Below are 10,480 nucleotides of genomic sequence, written 5' to 3'. Positions count from 1 at the left end.
TTTTTTTTTTTTTTTTATTGCACTGGATTTCCCCAGCCTTCTCCCTTGGGCTCCCCCACCTTTCTGGGGACGTGGGTATTCTCCAGCCCGTCGCGGCGGAGAAGGGGATCCAGGGCTAGCGGCAGGTAAGCTCTGCTTCTCCCAACGCCGGCTCCCTCTGCCCGGGCCTGGCTGATGTTTTTGGCCGGGACAAACCCCGAGCGATCGACGGTGTTAAATCCGGGGAGAACTGGGTTTCGAGTTTTAGCCGGTGCCTCGCAAGCTGGGCGTCTGCAAGTTGCCTATCTCCACATTGCGATGTACACAAATATATATATCTATCTCTAATCCATGAAGAGGCTGCTGAAAACACCCCTTTTAAAATTTCAAGTATGTTCAGCAAAGCAATTACCAGGTTTGCAGTCCTGTGATGACAGCACTAGTTGCCAGTTTTGTGTCTTTGGCCTCTAAAAAATGTCGTGGTGCCTTTTAATTTTGCATTTTACTCCTTGAAAATATACATGTGCATATTTATCACTAACTACACTGTAGTTTATGTAGGAATCATGTTATTTTCCTTGAATGCCCACCTTAATGCATGTTCTATGTGTACTATTGTGGTAATATAATTTTTTTTCCGTTTAACTGAAGATATAGTAGTGTAGTCTAGTGGGATGACTGACAATACCAATTATTCAAACAAAACACAGCGCTCTGGGATGGTGTTCTTAAAAGTATACTGCCTCTTTGCTGTCATGGAAAACTTCTGAAGGCAGGGAACTAGGCTTTCCAAGATATTTCCCTTAAAGTAAACGGAGAAGGATCTGGCGGAGGGCTTCAGCAGTGTAGCTGTCTGGGTATGGCAAGGGTTTTAAAAACTGAGGTAACTCATTTTGTACAAATAAAGAAACATTCTTTCTTGGTTTTGTCTCTGTTTGATGTGCCGGGGTAAAAAAGAAAAAAAAAAAAAAAGGTGGAAAATGCTGTATCAAATTTCACTTGTTCAACTTTTATTCTTTGGCCTGTTAATACTCAGTTATTGCAAATCGTGTTCCTTGAGGATTATTTGAAATCTGGGACTTGAACTGTCAGTATAAATCCTCTTAACTTGGAGCGCAAAGTAAAAAAAAATGTCCCTAAACTTGGATAAGAAGGGTAGAGGGAAATCACTTCACTTTACTTCTATTCCTCAAGCGTCTAGACGGTATTTTGGCAACTGCCCCAAACCCTCAGTTTCTCAACTAGGGTTCCATAATAGAGAACTTAATTTGACAGCGTGGAGCTGATGGGTGGTGAGGAAAGCCCTCACTCATCCGAGCCTCTAGTCGACAGCAGAAATCTGTGCTGGTGACTGTGACTTGGCGTGCAGAGCACGGCACCCGTGGCTGTGTGTGGTGGGAGCCAAGGGGGTCAGTGTGCCAAGGAGAGCCACCTGGCCTGAGAGTGCTTTGGACTAGCCCAGGAGAAATATTTAGAGAAGCTCTCTGAGATCCTGCCCCGTGTTCAGGTCAAAGCAATTCCTTCCTTTCTGAGATGACAATCAGAAGTTTTCTTCTTGAGATCAGGTGCTGTACCTTATTCTGAGGAAACTGCTGTGCTTCGCCTTACTTGTTTGAGAAGCGGAAACGGAGATTAGATCCTTCCTTGCACATTTCAGTTGTCTTCCCCCACCCCCCCCAAGAGTGCCCTGTGTTTGAAGGTTTGTTGTCTTCTGCTGCTGCTGGTGAAGCAGTGCCGCTCTTCAACGGACTTGAAAGACTAACTGAATCAGAGGAAACACAAGGAGGAGATAAAACCTGTTAAAACCCCAGCAGTTAGGGTATTGGTCCTCCTTGCGTTTTCAGAAGAAGACAACGGCATCTAAATTCTTTGAGGAACCTGATTCATTTGCTGTCAGGAAACCAAAAGGGATTAATGTTTGTTTCAAAAACCCCAGCTCGAGAAGTGGTCTAGACACAGAGCTAGCTCTTCACCTCTGCCACCACTGCATTTTCTGCACAAAGACCGGCTTGCCACAATCTAGAGAATGTGATAGCAAAGCGGGGCATTTTGAGAGCTTAGATGGCTGCCTCTTAGACAACACTTGGTTACAACTTTAGTCTTTTGAACAAAAAATGTCATCTTAATAGTAGCTGAAGTACTTCTCTGTTTCTAGATCCAATCATCGAATGGTTTGGGTTGGAGGGGGACTTAAAGATCATCGAGTTCCAACCAAGTAAATTCTGAAATTTACATCTGGTTTAACTGATATGCGAGCACAATAAGTTTTTGTGAATGGGCTGTAAAATATAAAATGTAGTAGGCACACTAGTGTTCTGAAACCTGTGGGAGATGAAAAGACTGCAGCAGAGACTGCCTGCCTTCCCCTCCCTCAGCGCTTTCCTTATTTCACTTGTAAAGCAGCCACTTACAAGAAATGTTGTGAGGATTCTTTAGGTGTGAATAACTGATGTGATTGAGTAGATCCCACTTCCTGCTTGACAGACAGCCTTGTACATGACTTTGATGCTGCCTGAACCGGGTTACATCTTAAGAGGGGGTAAGCAGATATTGCTACCACTCCCTGTAATCGCAGGAGTCATCAGTGTCTCGCAGGACAAGCCAGTAACATGATGTGGGTTCTTTCTTTGGCTCCTTTCCATTCGTCTCCTCAGTTGCATGGGGGTGTATTTTCTGCTCAGAAGAATTGATTTTCATCGCTACAGGACTATATGGCTTTAAAAAAAAAAAAAAAGAAGAAAAAAGAAGGATCTTTTGTATTCTTAAATTGTTGAGTTGCCAGTATGAAGCATACTTCAAGTGTATCTTCACACTTTTCAGTTTCAGTTGTTTCAAGAACCTGATCGAAAGATAAACAAGACTGACTCAAAGCTGTCTTGTTTCCTGTGTGATGGTTTGAATCACTGAGTTGTCTAGTTCAAGCTAAGTGTTGGAAGGATGGATAAACAAGAGGTGGCACTTTGGAGTTGTCTAGTTCAAGCTAAGTGTTGGAAGAATGGCTAAACAAGAGGTGGTACCTTTTTTTTTTTATGATGGTTAAATATGTTTAAGAGGAGTACAGAAAGGTGTTTGTTTTTTTTTTTCTCCTGCTGTTAGTGATTATTTTTTTTTTTTTTTTTTTCCTCCTGCTGTTGGTGATCAGTAAATCCAATCAGGATACATTTATGCCTTCTAGAAGAGTAATACAATATTTCTCAGGGGATTCCAGCTCAGTTAAACAAGTGAGGATCAAAATAGTTTATAAATAACTTCTAGATGGAGTTAGTTGTTTTTCTGTTAAGAAAAACTGAATTTAAAGGTGCCTGATTGGAAAATCCTTATTCTGAAATGTGAAAGGAACTTGACAGGTTCAGTTCTGAGCTCTTAAAATCTTGGTACCCACTGACCCCCTTGTGCGTTTTCACTGGGATAGACCTGTCCCTTATTACGTTGCTGTCTCTATTTTGGCAGAGGGCAGGATAATTCCTCCTGTACCCTCAGATTTTGGGCCATGATCTCAGTTCTGTGAGGTCTTGGCCATTGTATTTGGTTCAGCAGAGGAGGAAACCACACACTTTGGCTTTACCCAATGCTGGTCCCTGCAGGCAGCTCAGTGTGCTCAGGCTTCTGGTGACTATTTTTTATTGCTATTTTGGGTTTATGATTTTTACAGAAGAGTTATTCCTTGCACTCTACCAGACAGAATACGAAACAAGAACCAAATTTCTTTTATCTGTAGAAAGAGTTTGCTGGAGTATAAAGAGTTGCTGATAATTGTTGCTGAAGAATGCTGGAATACTCCGGGGAGTACTTCTGCATTCATAAGACAAAAAAAATAGTGAATTCTCTTTCCTTTCTTCTAAGGTGTTATTAGTCATTTACAAGTTTGCAATCAAGAAGTTAAGCAGAGAAGACTGAAAATCTTGTTGTCAACAGGAATAAAGCCATTCCCAATCCCATCTCCAACCCACTGGAATTGGCTGAATCTTTCTTTTAACGAAGGTGACTGAAGAACCTAACCCAAACCCAAGACCGCATCGGATGCCTGAGTTGGCCAAACCCCTATTCTTTTTCTTGGCCAGTTCTCACGGCGTGTGGTGGTGGTGGTGGTGGTGGTTGACCTCTCAGATACTGGTCTAGGTAGGCTTTTGGCCTGACCTGCTATGGATATTATTATGTAACTGTAAAAGCTGTTGTAATCCACGTAATAACAGCATAAAAGCCACTCAGATCACTTGAGCCATGGTGCTTTTTTTTCCTTAAGCACTAATTGTCCATTTTTTAAGCTTTCCTTAGTATAATCTGCACTTACAAAACCACTTTGCTGAATTTATAATGTGTGCCAGCTCCTAAAGCCTTAGGAATTTTCTGCAACAGAAGTGTTGTTCTACTGACACGTCGAAGAAGTAAGGTAAAACAGTTAATATAGGGCTCATTTATAACTTCTAGAAAAGAAATGGATGTTCACTAAAGATTTAGAAATAATCCAAAGACTGAGTAAAAACTTAGGAGAAGGAGAGTGGGGAACACTGTGAGAGGGCCTCAGCTGAACTCCTGTGCGAAGCTTCCTGCATCAGCAGTAATTATCAGGGACACTGATTATTTCACCTTGAATTCAGTGACAGCTGTGAATTCATAAATCCTCACATTTAACATTTTAGAAAGCTGTTTTAGTTTTCAGGCAGTACCTCAAAAATGAGCTTTATTTCTGTTGTAAGGCATGCTTTAGGTGTGGTAACAGTAAGCAAATAAATGCTCTAAGTGAAAGTTCTGAGATTTAAATTTGAAATATTCTATGCTAGGGCACATTTAGATTAAAATTGCTGCTAGGCAGCGTTAGATCTTGTGTCGCAAAGGCTACTGAGCAGCATATACCTTTAAAAAACCCTTTGTATTGGAATTCAGCTCAGTAATGGAAACATTAGAAAACTAAGGCCAAAGGGGTGCTTTTGGGCCCATCTGATACAGCTTTCCCTTAAAAGAGAACTGTTTATAATAATAAAATGTTGCTTTTCCCCTTTGGGCCCATCTGATACAGCTTTCCCTTAAGAGAGAACTGTTTATAATAACATAATAAAATGTTGCTTTTCCCTTCAAAACTGCCACAGCTAGGGCCTGTTTAACTGAGACAGTGCCTTTTTTTTTTTTTTCTGCTTGTAGATAAAGTTGCTTCTGTATAAGGATCAGGGAAGTGCTTTCTTTTAAGAAGATACTCTGCAGAACCTTGTGTTCATCTCCACCCGAAGCAAAGCATTCATTAGTGTGTCAGTAGCTATAAAAAGTGTCAAGCTCATTCTGTGGAGGATGCCAGTTTGTCATCTTGAATCACGTCTCTTCAGCTTGGATTACTAACTAGCTCCATTACCTTCTTTGTCCTGTAGATGTTCCACTGTTCATTTTTTTTTTCCCTTTTTTTTTTTTTTCTGCTTGTAGATAAAGTTGCTTCTGTATAAGGATCAGGGAAGTGCTTTCTTTTAAGAAGATACTCTGCAGAACCTTGTGTTCATCTCCACCCGAAGCAAAGCATTCATTAGTGTGTCAGTAGCTATAAAAAGTGTCAAGCTCATTCTGTGGAGGATGCCAGTTTGTCATCTTGAATCACGTCTCTTCAGCTTGGATTACTAACTAGCTCCATTACCTTCTTTGTCCTGTAGATGTTCCACTGTTCATTTTTTTTTTCCCTGTATTAAAAGGAATTTTAATTTCTTTTAATAGAAATTGTAGAGCATTGTGCTAGCGAACTAGAAGATGTGATTTCAGAAAATATGAATTTTCATGAAATTAGGTGGATTTTCTCAGTGATAAGAGCTGTGACAGGCCGTTGTTAAATGAAGTGATTCTGTTCTTTTAATCATTTGGGGGAAATACGTAATTGTTCAGCTTTAGGTAAAACATGTAAGCAGTCATTAGAGAGCACATCAGTGATTAGTGGCATTGTCAGTCTTCAGGACAAAAATAATAGAAGTAAGGTGGTTTGTAATTTTTAGAAAAGTTGCCTGGTAAATTATTTTGCAGATTGTGTTGTAAAGTGTTTTTTTTTTCCTGATATATTTCGTAAGGTGGTTTGTAATTTTTAGAAAAGTTGTCTGGTAAATTATGTTGTAGATTGTGTTGTAAAGTTGTTTTTTTTTTTCCTGATACATTTCTTTTTTTAATGGCAAGCTTTTTAGAAACGCAATGTTGAATTTTATGGAATCTGAATCCATCTGAAGGAGCTGGAAAAATGGGTGGGTTTGCCCTACATTGTGTTAAGTGCAAACACCTGGTTGCGATTAAAGAAATAGACCCACTGCTAAGGCTGCAGGTGTATGCAGTTCCTGAAATTTATCCTATGCTTGCCAGCTCTGTATTGCAAAAAATGTTTAACAAGCAGAGCTTAAGACACTGATAACAGTTCTCAAATCAGTCTGACATCAACTTCCTAGCGTACAGACCAGGTGCTCTGCCCTCACTTTGGACAGGGAGAGCTTGGAAACGTGTTTTGGAGTGGCACATAGGAGCTGTATCCCAGTACTTCTCTCCTGGTTGTTTTTTTAACATTACATAGTTGATGTATATAGTTTACATGGACTTTAGAGGTTTGGTTTTTCAATACCAACTGCAGTCGCTATTGCAGCACTTAACATGTTAACTTAAAAAACCAGAGACTTGGCTATTTGAGGGAGATAGTCCACAGCGTGTGAGTCTTGGCAGTACTCTCAGTGGTTTGATAGGGTGGGTTGTGGCTTTTTGAGATAACTTTTATGACATGCTTATGTTTGATAGGCTTTCCTGTTGGGTCTAGTGGCACTTTTCTGAGTTTCCAAAGCAGATTTGCTGTTGTCCTATGACAGTTGTTCTTGAGATGTTACGACACGCTCAGTCTTTTGATCATCCTTTCAAAACCTTTGTAGATGTTACGACACGCTCAGTCTTTTGATCAACCTTTAAAAGCCTTTGTGTTTTTGAGTTGACAAATTAAGACACTTTGAGCAGTTGAATACTTCCCTGGAATATCTAGTGAGCATAAAATACACAATCAGATGAGCTTGGGCACATATTGGCAGAACAGTTTTAAGAAACTACTGTTCAGGGAGTTTAGCATCTCTCTCTGCCGGTGGCTGCTGCCACCCACTGTAGTTGTCAAGTTTGTAATCAGCACCCAAAGTCTGTCTTGTTGATAAGTCAAACCCATCTTCTTTGCCAAGCTTAAACTAAGCCATCACGTTTTGCAATGAGTGGAGGGAGGCACGTGTGCTCCATCCCAGCAGCTCCTGAGTTGGTTGTGCCCTCTGGGTGTAACTGGTAGAAGAGAGGGAAGCTATGGTGGCTGCAATTCAAAATGCCACACATGATGTATGTGTGATAGATAGATACATGCCTGCTAGCCAAGGTGCACATTTGGTACCTCACTGGGAAAGAAGGTACTAGAAAGGGCCAGCTGTGGCTGGGTTTATGCTATTCTCAAATTCTTTTTCTAAAAAGACATTTTTGGCAAATTTCAGCAGACGACCTCAATGTCGTCTTGTTTTTCCGTATCTGCTTCCACCTATGGATGGAGCTTCTTCCAGCCACCCTGTTCTTTGTGCATGCTTTTTACTCCTCCTGCTCTGGTTTTCTTTCCTCCCCTTGTTTTGCTTTTCCCTCCTGTGTGTTTGCTCATCTTTCAGGATAAAAATAGAGAGAAAACATCCAGGCCCTGAGAAGCAACGTGGCCATCGCAGGCCAAGGCCAAATCAGAAGTTCCTGTAAATCATTCTTGCTGAGGTTGTCCTTTGTGGGAAAGGAGCAGCAGGAGGGGAAAAATAACATACAGAGATGGAAAGTCACGGTGTTATTAAACAGATTGTGGTTTTACTACCGCCCACACCTTTGAATAAATGTCCTGTTGTTGCCTCTTTAGTTGAGAGGACAGGGCAGGTGGGGGTTATCAGCTCATTAGGTAGGTCAGAGAGAACCAATCAATAGATCTGGTTGTTACAGCTTCCCTTAGTTCTCACCAGCTTTTGTGTATGCACCTGGCTGGTCAGGACTGTGTGTCCTTGAAGATGAAAAAGAATATGCTTTGTTTAATTTGGCAAGGAAAATTGAGTATCCAGGATGAAACTCGGCAGGACTGTGTATCAGAGCTGGGCCTTGGAGGACATTGGAGTGTGTTTGGTGGAACCAGGAGTAGGTTCTCAGCCACTTTGTTGCTGGTGAGTGTCTTTTATCTTTGAAATTTGTCCCTTGCCTCCCCTAGGCTGTTGCAAGCAGGCTTAGAAGTGATGAATGAGTTCATGGTGAAGAGTCTTGAAGCTTCTGTTGCACTTGCAGTGTTTCTGTCTTAAGAAAAATTAGAGTGTAATGTATCAAACCTCAAAAGTTGGGCTCTCTTCCCAAACAAAGGAAGAGCACTTTATTTTTGCTCATTTGTCTTTATCTGTGATTTTGTCAGTCATTAGAAAGAGTTCTATGCTTTAAAAAACATTAATAATATTTGAATGTAGGTACGATGGAGTAAAGAAAGTTAAATTTGATCAGGAAACTTGTAGCAGATTTAAATGAAAACATGATTGCTTAAAAAATTCTTCTTCTTCTTCTTCAAAAAAAATCCCACCATCTTGCAAACAGGTGGACAGAGTGTGCTGCTGGGTCACCAAGGACTTCAGAAAAACGTTTCAAAATATCATTTTGGCAGTGGGTCTCTGTTCTTAGAAGTTTGTCATGGGCTGAGTTTGTAGTTTGTGGTTTAACAGACTGTGAACGCTGCGTAGTTTCAGCCTTTGAAACACAGCAGTGCTCTGAGAACAAAACAGTGTCATTTACAGTGTCAGTACCTTTTTCCAGTTAAAATATCAGGTTGTAGGCTCTCTCTGTCGAAAAGGCTTGGTCCAATTGATGAACTCAGTTACAAACTGACTGCTTCTCCAAAGCTTTTGTCTGTTCAACTCTCCAGCCTGCAAGCTTTCCTGGAACAAAGCTGACTTTTCTTCCAGTCTGTTTTTAAACACTCTTTCTCTGTGATAACGTTACTGTACTTTGATTGTGTCTTGCTTTCCTTCATGCTTTCAGTCATTTCAAAATGCAGTTTCAAATGTCTGTTGCGCCTCCTGGGTGGCTGTTCCCCTGTTCCAGCAGATTCGAGCACCTTTGCTAAAAGAAATAAAACTACCTGGATGTATTGCATCCTTTCTTATTTCTTTTACTTGCAGAAGAATTTTACTATTTAAGAAAGAATTTTACTAGTTCTAAAAAGAATCTGCAAATGCTCCTCTGTTCTGCTGCTGTTTGTTTGGGGTTTTGTGGTTTTTTGTGTGTTGTTTTTTTTTTTTTTTAACAAAACACATCTGTGTGTCTACCAACACCGTTACTGCTCTTCCCCTGAGGTTCTGTGGGGTTGCACCTGAGGGGAAAGCCTGCCCTCCTAACTAACTTGAAGCTTGAAAATTTCTTCCCCTGAGGTTCTGTGGGGTTGCACCTGGGGGGAAAGCCTGCCCTCCTAACTGACTAGTCAAGCTTAAAAATTGATTGTTGGCACCTGTTTCTCTCCTCGTACTGCAGTCTTTTTGCCGTGTTTTCTGAAGGAATGGGGCTAACCTGCAGACATGCAGCTCAAGTTGTTATGTAGTTGATATAATGAACTAAGGAAACATCTTGTGTTACACCCTTGGATCTCATGTATAGCAACTCGAGTCTCTGTTCAGATGAACTTTGCTGAGGGTCTAGAGCAAAACAGAAGGAGATTTGAACCTAGATAAGCCAGGATGCTATGGATGCAAGGGCAACAAAGTTGGTGAAGGGTCTGGAGCACAAGTCTTATGAGGAGAGGCTGAGGGAGCTGGGGTTATTCAGCCTGGAGAAGAGGAGGCTGAGGGGAGACCTTCTCGCTCTCTACAACTCCCTGAAAGGAGGGTGTAGAGAGGTGGGGGTCGGTCTTTTCTCTCAAGTCACAGGTGACAGGACAAGAGGAAATGGCCTCAAGTTCCACCAGGGGAGGTTCAGGCTGGATATTAGGAAAATTTTTTTCATTGAAAGGGTTATCAGCCATTGGAATGGGCTGCCCAGGGAGGTGGTTGAGGCCCCATCCCTGGAGGTGTTCAAAAGACAGGTTGATGTGGTGCTGGGAGGTATGGTCTAGTGATGGTGTTGCTTCTTGTTTGTTTTGCGGGTGTCTATTTTTGTCAGTCAGGTTGACGGTTGGACAAGATGATCTTTAAGGTCCCTTCCAACCTAGAAGATTCTGTGATTCTGTGATTATGGTCTCTGTGGGAATACTTCACATTGAAAGTATTGAAGGAAGAAAGCTTCCTCTGTGAGAACCAGCATCACTTCCATCAACATCAAATCCATTTTTATTGAAAAGCAAAGAAAAATATTTCACTTTTTAAAATCGCCTAAACCCCACCCTATGAATTTATGAGATTGCCTTAAATTTAGGGCTCTTTGGCACGACTATTCTATGTGCCTTCCCCTGTTGCCTTTTTGGGGATAGGCAACATAAATCTCGTACCACGTGGCTTCTCAGAGTATGCACTAGGGTTAAGTTGTCTGCATGAATATC

At 41.3% G+C, this 10,480-nt stretch overlaps 1 protein-coding gene across 2 annotated transcripts in view; it reads left to right on the top strand.

Moving 5' to 3' along the window:
• The window catches only part of ARHGAP10 (Rho GTPase activating protein 10), a 206,677-nt gene that overhangs the window by 538 nt on the left and 195,659 nt on the right, over nt 1–10,480 (top strand). The window lies entirely within an intron of this gene.

Source organism: Calidris pugnax, unplaced genomic scaffold (genome assembly GCF_001431845.1).
Source record: "Calidris pugnax isolate Ruff unplaced genomic scaffold, ASM143184v1 scaffold42, whole genome shotgun sequence".
Taxonomy (NCBI): domain Eukaryota; kingdom Metazoa; phylum Chordata; class Aves; order Charadriiformes; family Scolopacidae; genus Calidris; species Calidris pugnax.
Note: the sequence above shows the minus strand (reverse complement) of the source record. Positions and strands in the feature narration are given on the sequence as shown.